The sequence below is a fragment of the Ambystoma mexicanum genome, chromosome 7p (genome assembly GCF_040938575.1).
Source record: "Ambystoma mexicanum isolate Mex_15411 chromosome 7p, UKY_AmexF1_1, whole genome shotgun sequence".
Lineage (NCBI taxonomy): Eukaryota > Metazoa > Chordata > Amphibia > Caudata > Ambystomatidae > Ambystoma > Ambystoma mexicanum.
The window spans coordinates 343,364,417-343,378,488 of record NC_090939.1 but is presented as its reverse complement, the minus strand read 5'-3'; positions in this window follow the sequence as shown (position 1 = coordinate 343,378,488).

Here is a 14,072-nt window from a genome sequence, read left to right as displayed (position 1 = left end):
GGGAGTGTTCAGGCCACTTGGCCGTTCAAATGGCAGTGACATTGGGGATGGACAATAGAGAATGGATGCATATGGTGATATCTTTTGTTGAGTAGCAGAAGAGGCGATTAGTTTGCAGGTAAATGGAGGACAGTGGCTCAGGCCATTGGCCTTGTTAGACCTGAACAGGTAGAAAAAGGTGAGGCACTCATGTTTGCATGTTGTTTGATAAGGATGCTTAAGGAGGACTGATTAAGTAGGTGGTGGGAGGAGTAGGCGAGTGGCAGGGTCCGTCCATGTGAGCAGCAGCCTACTCAATGCTGTGTGTGTGGAGTTGACCTACAGTCTTTAAGTATAGGTTTGTAAGGTGTGAAAACTGGAGCTGGGTGGACCAACTGAGCAGCAGTGCTTTACCTTCCAGGTCTGCTAGCTCATCACCTTCATTCTTGAATTGAGGACACACCAGTGATTAATGAATGGCAGGTTGCTACATTAAAGTCAGGATATGTAATAGATTATCTTGATACACCTTTATGTATGTATATTAATATGTTATGGAAAAGAATGTTTAGTTTTACTTGATTCATAAATGTAAAGGAAGAAGATCATGTGTCCTTCCTTCAAATTTATGGTGAAGAAATTCCTTTTGACCTACATGCTGATTTAAGTCTTATAGATTAGTGTTAAATGATTGGAGTAAGTGTGTGAAGGATTGCATGCAGTGTAAGGTGAGCAAAATAGAGTTTGAATGGATGACAACTGATTTTTTCAGTTTGTTATGCATTTGTTGTAACAGTACATCTTTAAGATGGTAAGATTGCGTGAAACCTGAGATAATTGTAAAGATGATAATGACAATTTGTTTAACAGCCTCAGAATTGTTTTTATAAGGGATGAGCATATGAAATGAAAGATATGCAGCAACAAAGGGAATTGCTATGTTAGATGTACAGAAAAAGAAGGAAGGACATTTGATATGGGAAATGTATATTTTGTATATATATGCACTACTTCTTGAATGCTCTTTTGAAAACAATGAAATTAAATATGGAAAACAATACTTTCTAAGCAATTCTTATAAAGGGTATTAAATTACAAACATAAATATACTGATTGTATTTTACATAAAGAACAATATATATTTGCACCCGGGGAAGGGTGCTCAGCCAATCAGGTGGTGGGCACAGTGGGTGAAATTACATAATTTCTGCCTGATGTCCCAGCCAAAAAAGGGTGCTCCCTGTTGCATTCCCACGTTTGAAAAATGTAATTATCCTTCCCCCCACCTCCAAATTACCTGCAGGAGGAGCCTTAGGGACTTGAGCACAAAGCTCTGGTCTCTGATGCTCCTCTCGCTTGGCCGCTGTCAAGTCCCTTTTTGCATCATGGTGGCCATTTTGGAACATGTTTTCCATGGCCACCATCATCTGAAAAGGCTGTCCCTTTTTGGAAGACGGTGGCCATGTAAAAGCTGTTCCAAAATGGCTGCTGTCATCCGAAAAGTTCAAAGACAGTGGTAATTTTTTTTCAACAGAGATGTGCTCACGTGGAGCACATGTCCTATTGGGAATAAAAAAAAGAAAAGTATCTGCATGCCGGGTAAACCCTGGGGTGCGAAGAACTTTCACGCCTAAGCTGGCTGGTAGACTCAGGTTTTATGCCCCACAGCCTTGACTGAGGCCCTCGCTTCACTTGGGCTTAAAAAGCCCAGGCTGGTGGCCCGTTAAACCCCATCTCCACCTGTCAGCCCGCTCATGAAAGTGATATTATATATTGAAAAGGAAAGCCATCGGGAGCTGACCTGGATACATGTTTACATACCACTTTATAAAAAGGAGGTTGTGAACACCATGAGGGAACTGGAAGCCTTCTTGGGAACACTGACACAGAAGGATACTGTTGCAATGTCTGGAGACTTTAACGCTAAGCTTCCTCTACCACCAACAGATATGCCTTTAAATGGACGATTGGGCACTGACAAGTGGGCCTGCAAATCGGATGTCTACTGGGCCTGCCTGCTAGCATACTATGAGTTTGGAATAATCAATGGGGCATATCCATCGGATTTCCCACCCAATTTTACCACGGTGGCTAAAGGAGTCAGTAGTATCCTTGACTACATAATGATGGCTAATTTAAAAAACTTAGTGATTGACATATGGGTATATCAAGGCCCAGAAAGTGACTTTTCTGGCCCATTTGGAGCTGGAGACGGTAGTTGCAGATGAAAGAACAACTGTTTGAGTAAACATCAACCCAAGCTTAAGCCGCTTAAACTGGAGTGATCCCAGTGTAACAAAGGCAGCAAGGCTCACCAGGGTGCTTTTGGAACACCAACATGTTGAGTTCCTGAATGAGGGGAGGTTACATCTGGAGAAAGTTATGCTCCAGTTTGAGATCAACATGAAGGAGATCCATACATGTGCCAGTAGTCAGTATAATTCAGCTACTAGGACAGCCATGGGACAGAGAGGCTCTCACCACCATCAATATGACAGAGGTATTAGGACCAGAAGAGGGAATTGGGGGGCACTTTATTTAGTCATGCCATAACAGAACTCATCTCTACCATAGCTAAATTGGCTAAAGCAGAATATATTAAATGGTTAAACCACCATAAGTACTATATGGCCTGCTGTAGTTGTAAGATGATGGTTCTAACAACTCATAATAAGGATAATGTAGGGTTCTGGAAAATGGTAAATGGTTGGACAGAGCCCCTGGGGATTTAAGTGAAGTAACTGAAGAAGAGTGGATTAACTATATGGGTCTAATTGTAGGGAAAGGAATGGTCACTCTTCAATATCAATTGAAGGAACACAACTGGGTACATGAGTGATCCCAAGGAGAGATTGAGGAGGTCATAAGAACAAGTAAGGTCTCTAGGGCCCCTGGGCTGGATGAGATGTGTAGTGATGTGGTTAAGGCATACCACCAAACTTGGGACACTATTCTGTGTTCCATCTTCAAAAGTATTGACGCATTACAATGTATCCTGGCATCATGGCAGGACAGCATCATCGTGGCTGTACTGAAAAAGGGCAGGCATATTGATCATAAGAATTATTGTATGCTGGCCATGCTTGATGTTTCTGGGGCGTTGTTTGCTAGACTTTTGTTAGACGAATTAACACGGTGGGATGAACAACTGGGAATTATCCTGAAGAACCAAATAGGATTTTGTAAAATAAAATCCAATAACAGTATTAATACTCTGGCTTTGACCACTGTCATTGTACAATCATGGATGGTGATGAAAACCCCTGTGTATGTTGCTTTCATAGATATGACTACTGCATTCAATACAATTGATCACAACAGACTATGGAGTAAACGACAGGCCCTTTCTATTCCCTTGGGGCTACTTAAAATGTTGGTACATTTGTACTTGCAAACAAGGGTTAAGTTAAGGGTGGACCAATTTGGTTGCGCCTTGAAACACTTGTGTATAGGCACGTTATAAATGCCATATCATATCATATCATATCATATCATATCATATCACATCATAGCATATGATATATCATATCATGTACACCATGGATATTGATGGGTAAAGGGCTGAAGCAGGGTTGCACATTGACCCCAATCCTCTATAATCTGTACACAGCAGACCTGGGGCCTGCCTTGTGCAATCTGGGTACAATTCCACCAATGCTGGGGATCACACAATTACAATGGCTAGGTTATGCGGATGACTTAGCAATATTAGATCTAACGCCCAGTGGCCTCCAAAGTACAATGAGCAACTTTAAGAAATATGTGGATGATAACTGTCTAATTATTAGTATCTCAAAGAAAACAATTATATTTGATCCACCCAGACATGAAAGGAAACTCATGCATATATGGGAACTAGCGGGAGCAAAATTGAAGTTGATAAAAACGTATAAATATCTGGGTATCCACTTAGACCCTAGACTGAAGGGGAGGTCCCAGCTGTATTATGTTACGTTAAAGTGCCACTCTATGATGGGGGAATCCACTCAGTCTCAAACAAAGGTTCAGGTTTTCAATGGGTTCTTGATTACATTTGTACCAAATCAAACTGGTCCCAATCATGCTATATGGCATGGAAACCTGGGGGCTTGCAAAAATCAGAGAGTTGGAATTACTGCAAAGAGTTCTGCAAAAAACTGCTACAGTTGCCCACTCAAACTCCATACGGCATGATTGTATTGGAATTTTGCCTTCAATATATTAAATCTAAACTGGCTATGGGCTGCTTGTCATTGTATTGGAAAATGATTAACGCCCCGGCTGGCACATTGTTAAACATCATTCTGGAGGCATACAACACTTGTGTGCAGAGTAGGGCAGGCAGCAGGATTGCAAAATTACAAGAGGTTTCTGAGAAATGGTTAAGAAATGCTGCAAATGGAGCCCTCAGTGAAGCATTAAGGTGTTTCAAAAGTTCCATGAAAACACTCATCATGACCAGGAAGAAGAGCAGGCCCTGGTCAATGTTGGATCTAGGAATAGCAAGGCCGTGTTTGTTCAGTATATCCAAAATAGGTTGCTCCAGCCGTTAGTGCATTCTTGGGAAATTACTTGATTGGGATTATTTGAAGGTCAAGTTTACTGCAGTAAGAACTAGGGGGACAGAGGGCTTCTGTTTTAGAATTAACAGAATGGATCGGGAATGCCATGTGTGCAGGAGGGATTGTAGGAACAGCTAGACATTTACTATGTGACTATGAAGTGTTATTTATTTATTTTTATTTTATTTATTCAGATTGATTCAGTGAGAGCACAGACTGGGAAGTCCATAGGCTGCATATGACTGGTGAGGCACAATGGGATTGTTTTATTATGTTTTTAAGTTTGTTTTGTTTTGTAGGAAGATGATGAAGATCTTTGACATTTTGGCATGAAATGGGGATACAATTGATTTCCTTCTTTTAATGTTTTCTATTTGTGAAAAGTTGAATAAACTGTAACACAATAAAACTAATTTAAAACATGATGTTTTGAAAATATAAAGTAACCTTCACCATCCCAATTCTTTTTTATACAGCTTATTTGTATGATGCAATCAAGAAATCAAGAAAGCAACAACGACATGCCATAAAAAAGGATCACCTGCAGGGAAGTACAGTTTTTGAATGTAGTTTTTTAAAAAGTAGTGTTTTTAAATCTGAAAATACAAATACTGTAGATACTGTAGATAATACAACAATACCTCTTATGGATAATATTTTTGAAAATCTGCAATTTCAAATAGGAGATGTGCCAACTGAGCATATTCATGTAACCAAGAATGTTTTTATTGAAATTAAGAAAAGAAAAGGTGTTTCGAATGTGTTAGTAGCTGGTAAAAAAAAGAAAGATTTTTATAAAGGTAGCAAATGTGCTATCAATTTGAAACAGAGGAATAAAGATATATATATAGGAAAATGCATCACCCTGAAGTTTGTACTAATCTTTGGAGAAGTATCAAACCAAAATCTAGATATGTGGTAAAGCATTATTTGCATAAGAAAAAAGTAGAAGTAATAATTAAAAAAGTTTTTGATAACTGGAACTGTAGAAAGTTTAGTTTTCAACAGTATAAAAGAAGTATTGCAATGTTTGAGTTGTCTTCTATTGAAAGTCATGACATTATTTGCGTATCTTGTCAAAGCACTTTTTATAAGTCTAAAGTGCAACTAGTGTACATTGAGGAGAACATTTAAAACAGTGTAGTAGATGTTTGCAAATAACTATTACTATTACTATTACTATTACTCCAAGAAGTGTTTTTAATGACATGTTAGGGCCTGATATCCTTTTTGTGCTTCAAAAATTGAACATGACTGAAGTGATTGCATTGCAAACTGAAAATTGTTCATCCTTTCCAAGTTATTGTTAGATTGCAAACAAAGATGTCAAATCTGCCTAAGAAATCATTAGTTCAAGGTGTGAGAGGAAAAGCTGTGTATTTACCTATCAATTTGGAGGAAACTGCAAATACTCTAGGAGTGAAGCATGAAATTGCAGATTGTTTGTTTTAGTAAACGATGCATCCACTAAAACTAAGAGCATTTGGCAACAGTTTATAGATATTGGAAAAGTGAAAATGCATTGGCATTTCTATTGGAGCACAATGATTTATACAAAGGCCGTCTGACTGTACCAGGCTTGTGTATGCTTGATGTTGAGTGATCAAAGCAAAGCAGTAAAGGTCAGTTCCAACGTCTTTCAGACGGGAATAGTCTATATGAACATTACACTATCCATCCTCTACACTCAAGTGAAGTCATGGGTAACAGTTTAGAATTGTATCCAATGGAACCAACAAATGGGAAAAGATGTTAGAAGCTCATTGTTTCCCTATGCTTTTTCCTACTGGTACAGGAGGGAGAATGAATGATTGGAAGGTGTGAATCTTTGGTTCAGAATATCATTGTACATGAATGTATTCGGAAGCTTCCCGATTCTGCACCGATGTTGAATATATTTTTCACTTATTGTTTGAAAGTGAATTTTCAACATTATGGTATGCTGTTGCTCCCACACTTCCGACAGGAACCAGATTTCAAAATCTGTCTGCATGTGAGATGCTGCAACAGGTGAAACACAGAATATTGGTACAGGAAGCACTCTCAGGTTAGATGCATGATCAGAAACCTGGACTCTCCAACTTGGTCTGTGATTTCAAATTACACTGAATATGGTTGGGTTGATCTTACAGAATTGATTTGTGAAATGAATCCACAGAAAGAAGACATAGAACACATGACACCACGAGAACTGTGTTCTTTGGGCCCTGTAAGTGTTTCACAGTTCTTTAATCACAGATTTTTAGCCATGTTACAATTTATGTGAAATAAAGAAAATCATCCATAATGCACTGTGAACATTTCTTTTGAAGGAAGGAGTACTGGGTATGTGGGTCGCCACATATACATTTGCTGTTGTGGATTGAAGATGCTCTGCAGTTTGGAAATGAAAGTTATGGCTGTGTGATGGAGTTCATCCAAAATATGTTACTTGTTCCATTCCTGCTCAGCATGTGAATGCTGATCTGTGGAACAAGGTGGAACAATTTCAAAGGCACTCATGTGGAAAGTACTGTCAGAGAAAACACAAAAGTAAGTACTACACTCCCAAGGCCTGTGACACCATTTGGTTGAGTGAATAGTTTGATGTCATCTGTTCAACACCATGTTACGGGTAGGTCCCCAAGAAATACCAATCATTTAAAAAGAGATAAGGAATGCCAATTCATTAATCATTACAGTCCTGTCATTGCTCAGCTTTGGAATGCAAATACTGATATACAGTATATTTCTGATGATACAACAACTGTTGCTCGTTATGTTAAAGCATATACGACAAAAGCTGAAAAGAGCAATGCAGCTGAGGGAAGTCTTAGTCAGACACGTCTAAGCTTTGGCCTGAAGAGGCTCTCACGTAGAAAGCATGGTAGTAACAAAGCCGCAAGATCGGCTAACTAGTTTGCCTCAGTATGGATGTTGCATTAATGTACTTTGTTAAGTCTTGGCCCAGCTAGTACTAGCAATTGGGTACTAAGCCCTTTGAGTGAAATCGAGCAGTTAGTTGTAGCAGTGCCATACAGTACAGAGATTCTGAAAACTAACTTAATTGAACACCCATGAAGAACTGCTTGCATCTCTGGACTCCAACTCCCCAGCTGTCCTAATCCTCCATGATCTCTAGTCTGCCTTTGACACAGCCAATCATTTCATCCTCATACAAAGGCTTCACAAAACCCTTAGTTTCTCAGAATGAGCACTGGACTGGCTGACATCCTTCCTTACTGACTGCTCTTTCCAGGTTATCCTAGCAACCTTCTTCTCTCCTACTTCCCTCTTCAACTGTGTTGTCCCCCAGGGTTCTATCCTCTCCCCATGGCTTTTTAACATCTACTTTGCTCTGCTTGCATGCCTCATCTTCTCCTTCTCTTCCAACTTCCAGTGTTACACAGATGATGCTTAGCTCTTTTTTCAAACTCCCTGCCATCCCTCTTACACCCTCCATCATCCCTGACTACATATCTGCCATATAGTACTGGTGCACTGCCATTGATCTCTGCCTCAACACCTGTAAAACTGAAATCCTTCCCAGGGGTACCCCTGCTCTCACCTTCTTCCCTTCACTCTGGCCTTCCTGTTTAGGCTCTCCTCCTGCTCCCTTTGTGAAGCCATAACCATGGAGTCAACTTCAATTCCTCCCTGGCCTTCCTACCTCATACTCAGGACATTGCGAAGAAGTCCCACTTTCAGCTCTTCCTTCTCAAAAGGAATTCTCCATTTTCTCACTTGCCCCCAGAGGTTCAATGTCACCCAAGCCCTAGTTCTCTCTAGGCTTGACTATTGAAACAGCTTCCACCCAAATCTAGCGTCTTAAACTCTGCGAACCCTCCAGCTACACCAGAATAGGGCAGCAAGGCTTTTTGTTGGCCTTAAGCCCAGGGGCTGCATCTCTCCTGCACTAAAATGTCTTCACTGGCTCCTAGAAGCTGCACAGATTAAATTCAAATCCCTCTGCATCATCCAGAAATCTGTCTGGGCCCGGGGAACACACTATATTCAACTTTATCATACTAAGTGTTCCCCCTCCAGACCACTACACTCCTCTGCCTTTAACTCTCTGTGTGTAAAGAATTTTGCTATACAGAGAGCCGGTCGTTATTTGTTTTCCTCAGCTGGCTCCTTCCCAAGGAATAGCCTCCCCCTCCTACTGCGCCTTGCGCAGGATCTTCTTAAATTCCAGAAGTTTCTTAAGAATCTCCTCTTTACCTCCTCCGTCCCTTCTCCTTTCTCCTGTTAATCCCACTGTTATTGCAATTGGTGTCCTGGGCCCTCATGCATCCTCAGGGCTCTGACCTCCCTCACCCAATTGGCCCAGCTCCTGTCTTCTGCCCTTGCACTTACACCCTCCACTCTGGTGTCGCGCAATTGCAACTCTCACGGCTCTAGGTTGCGTTGCACTCAACGTTCCTAGCACTTCATCCGTGGCTAATCCCTGAGTTCAGACCCGCAGCACTGATCCCCCCACCCACCTGCTCCCATGCTGCACTTGCATGTTTTGAATACTCACAAGGCATAGTAGGATCATCCTGTTTCCCTCTTCCTCCACTGCTCTTATTTATTGTGTTTTATTGGATTTTATTGTATTTCCTACTTCTGCTCCCTCCCTTGCCCTGTGGGGACTTAGAAAAAGTATTTTCTTATTATATAAGAACCTAAAAAGCAAACAATAAATAACTAAAATAAATAATTTGATACATAGTATCAAGATCAATCTGAATTGTTGGAAGATTGTTGTTTAATGAAGTAGCACAACACTACTCATATTGAAATATTGATGCAAACAGTGACAGAGGGTGGTTTAAAGTACATGGATGTACTGGTTGTCTAGTGAGAGATGAGAAGGCAAGTCTCATTAATCACATGAAACTGTCTTGCCAGTTATTTTATTTTTTTGTTTTGCAATTGTTCTTCCGATGGCATGCAGAGAATAATTTGCTCGGAAGTTTTGAAAGTTTTGAAGAATCATTTTTTGCAAACTGTGAGCAGTACTCAGCGTTACTGAAGAAATAACTACTGCAAGAAGAACTTTTGGCAGCTTAATTGGCCAAAAGATACTCATGAGGGAAGTCAAGATTCTGCAGAAGGAAGTCAAAATGTTTTTGGTGAGCCAATTATTCAAACTGATGTTGGGCTTGCCATGGAGGAAGTAGAATGTTCAATTCAACAATGTAAAGTTGCAAGTGCAAATTCAATGTAGGGCAACAAGAAGTGTATTATAAAATGAAAGATAGGTTCTTACATGGTTTACAGCATGACAAGCCTAAATGTTCTTGTGTGCAATACAAACTTGTATTGCTGTATGTCAGTGGAAAAGCAGGAACAGGTACATTTTTTAAAATTCATGCTATGATCCAAAATGTAACATTTTCCTCTTTGGCGTGTATTGTAACTGTTCTAAAAGGTTTAGCAGCATTTAATGTAGAAGGTGTTACTTTACATCGCCTGTTGATGTTACCAGTGGAATATGACAAGAAACTAGAATATGGAAAACTTGCATCAAGTGCAGCACAAGAAGTAGGAAACATTCTTAGAAAATTAAATACCATGATTGTAGATGAATGTTTGGTGTATAACTTGATGCTAGCATTCATTCTCTAGTGAATGCAAGAGGTTTTGAAGACTGACTACAATGTTTTGTTTGGGGGTAAATATGTACTTGTTTTTGAAGACTTGTTACAATTAACTCCTGTGAAAGAGCAAAAGGTTTTCAAAATGCTGCAATCTAAGGATAGTAAAAAATGCATCAGAAGTAATGCTTTGAATTCCAGGAACTTACCATTAACATGAGACCATCTGCAGACGTTGAGCATGCAGACATGCTTAATAAGATTTGTATAGGTGTTCTTGACGACAATGTGAAAGCAGTGTTAAAAGGTATAAGAAGTTTAACTCTACAATGTGACTGTTAGATAAGCAAAATATGATGGCGATAAAAATGTGTGGTATTTTAGATGGTCATGTTATGCCTTTAGAGTTGGATAGAAGAGAAAATGCTTGATTAGGTCAACTAGAGAATTCAATTTCTAAAACTTCAGGTCTGGAATGAGTTTTAAAACTGTGCATCAATGCACGAGTAATGTTAAAGAGGAACTTGAATGTAGGAATTGGTCTAGTCAATGGAGCGATGAGAAGAGTGATTGTATTTCACACTTTTCCTCAAAGTACAAATATTGAACATTTTAAAGTTAAGTTTTAGGTGTAGAAGGAACTAACTTGATTACTCGAACCATGGATGTCATCATACCGCGTCATACCTCGTGGGGGTAGCCACGTCAATACTTCTGAACATGCAAATGGACGGTCCATAGATGTGGATAACAATGACGCATAGACGCAAAACCGCCGCCGGTAATATCATTGTCTGGTAAGTGAGGCACAGGGATGCGTAGAATGTAATTCTACATGCTACTGGATGATTTTGCACGCTCAGATGTCGTGGAATTGCATGGGTGTTGTCGCATCATTGCTTCCTGGTGTGCAATCAGCTCATTCGATAGCAGAGCTAGGAAAGATAGGAGCCAACACTTTGATTGGCCAGTGAAAAGTGGTGCAAAGCCACGTAGATGCGCCAACGCAATTTCCAAACTGATTGGGCCTTCTATTGGTGCGACTGTTGCCATGTGTGTAGTTATGGGTAAACCACCTATGCCGTTTTTGTATTTAGTTGCGAATACACATTTGCAGGCTAATTCATGGAATAAATGTATGTGCACGAAAACGGGCGCTTGTGTGCGGAAACACGCGCACTTGCCCATTTTCGCGTGCATACGTATTCATGGATCATATTGCGCATGGCTTACCTGAGACCTGCGCTGAATCCATGTGGGTCTAACACGTCACTGCGACACCATGAATGCCTTGAGTGATACGGCCAGCAAAGGCGCACACCGTCCAGCGCACACACCTACAAAGGGGGCAGAACACATGAAATGGGGAAAAACACACGAAAATGTGGGCTTTACAAGCGAAGCACTGAAGTAAAATCCTTGCAACGCCCAAACGCGCGCTAACAACACATATTCATGGAATCGAACAGGGCTCACCGGCACGTGGCAAAAGATGCATAAACCCGGAAACACGCACGCCAGGCGACAGCAGTCAGAAGTGCACCGGCGCACCAAAGCCAATGCATAAAAGTGCACACAAACAACAAACATGCGTATACAGCTACGATGAATGCACCATTCCCCCAAGCAGTGATCATGGGACACTGCAGGATGTGGAACAGAATAGCCAGGCCTGCATTTTTTAAATCAGGACCAGCATTTTTGGGATGCCGGATGATCAGGTCTATGGCAGGTATAGGTTTCCATGACATATCATCTGAGACCTGGTCACTGAGTGGGAGGATGACCTCACATCACCCACCCTGTGCTCCCAAGCACTGAGCCCCTTGGAAAAGGTGCTCAATGTCCTGTACCTTTTGGCCACTGGGTCATTTGAGCAGACAACTGCCATGGTTGGGGGCGCCTCACAGCCCACGAGGTCACACTGCCTACACCAGGTGTTGGCCATCATGGCAATCATGTCTGCACGTCCTTCAGTCCGCAGGCACATATACATTCCCTGAACACCTGCAGAAAGGCAGGCTGTGGTCCAGGACTTTTACGGGGTGGCACACTTCCCCAAAGTGGTTGGTGCCATTGATTGCACCCATGTGGCCCTACGTCCAACCAGGGCCACTGAGCACATCTATCACAATCGCAAGCACTGGCCTTCCATCAATCTGCAGGTTGTATGCGATGCCAAGGGAATCATCACTTCTGACTATGCAAACTATCCAGGGTCCACCCATGATAGTTTCATATACAGAATGTCACCCCTAAACTGGGACCTGGAAGCTGGGAGGCATGGCAACACATGGATCATTGGAGAGTACAGATTCCTGTGCACATGCATGCAAGTCACACACAGACAAATAGACAAACCCAACTAATGACAACCATTATCACCTCCCCAGCAGACAGTGCCTAGCCTGTGAGCACCTACATGATGATGCCAATATGGAACCCCACCACACCACCCCAAGTAATATAAAACGCAACCCATATTGCAACTAGGGCCATAGTGGAGCGGACATTCAGAATGCTCAAGTCCGCTCCCTTGACCACCCTGGTGGACAGCTACTATATGCACCCCCAGTAGTGTGCAGGATCATTGTGGCAGCATGTGTCCTGCACAACATTGAAACATGGTGGGGCATACCGGTGGACATGGTGGTGCCCCCACTTCCCCAACCACATGAACGCCCACTGCGCATGGGAGGGGAAAGGGCATGTGGCGAGGCAGCTCGTACCTAGCTTGTGGCTCAATTTTTCACCTAAAATCCCACCCCTGCGGAGCGCATACAGGCCTGGCACATTCCAGGTGACAATCGATGATGACAAAGGGCCAGTCAACTGTCACAACCTTACCACTCTGAGAATCTGTCCTTGGAAGTGCTACATTGTGTGCATCCCTAGCTACTTAAACAAAGCTAATCCCGTGTGACCAAAAGTCACACATTCAAGGTGCATAATCCACTACAAAATAAATGCACAACACAAACACAACTGTCACAAAATGCACCGTGACAAATGGAAACAGGCCAGAGACAAATCCCTCTGACACATCAAAATCAAATTGTACCAGAATAACATATCATGAACACAGGACACAACAGTGACAACTTCAGACAGTGACCAATCACAATATCACAAGTGTCTCAATGTTGCAAAGCCACCACATGGACCCCTCCCATCCTGAGTGTGTTGCTGCTAGCTAAATGTAGCAGGGTACCGCATACAGCATGAAGTGCATCAACAATGGAGACAGGGAAGGTAATACATGAAGGTGAAACATGTAAATATGCACAATTAGCAATATACAAACGAAAATGCATGTCAACCATGCACTGGAGAAACCATCATGAATCCCTGCTAGGGGTGTACACACAGTTTGGACTTCAGACTGGCCACATAACTAATGGAAGCCCAATGCCTCTGTTTAAGTTACTGTCACACGGTGCCCTCCTTGCAAGCCCATTGAAAGGGGAAGCAGGAGTGGCATATGTGTCTGGACCCCAAGTCTCAAACACAAACATGAGACAAGCCTGTATGGGCCCAGCCGGATCACACAGTGGATGCCTTTGGATGCCACACAAAGCAACACAATGTTACATGCATGCACAATAGACAAAAAAATCAATTTTTTTTAAAAAAAAATAATAACAATAATAATAATAATACATGGCCATGGTTGACCAGGGGGGGAATCACCCAGGAGGGAGAAGGTGCAGGGTGCACCTCAACACCCACATGCATGGATGTTGAGAATAAAAAGGAAAAAAGCTCCATGGGCTCATGGCCTGCATAGCTAGCCTATAGTGTGAGTACTGTTGTCACTGTTGTCACCCTCTGGTGCAATATGAGAAGGTGTGCGAGGTACGGGAGGCTGACCACGCATATCCCTGGCATGCTCCTCCATGGCAGCAAGCATGCAGGTCTGAAAGGTCTGGTTCTGCACAATGATGTTCTGGAGGTCCCGATGCAGCACCTCACGTGTAGCACAGAGTTC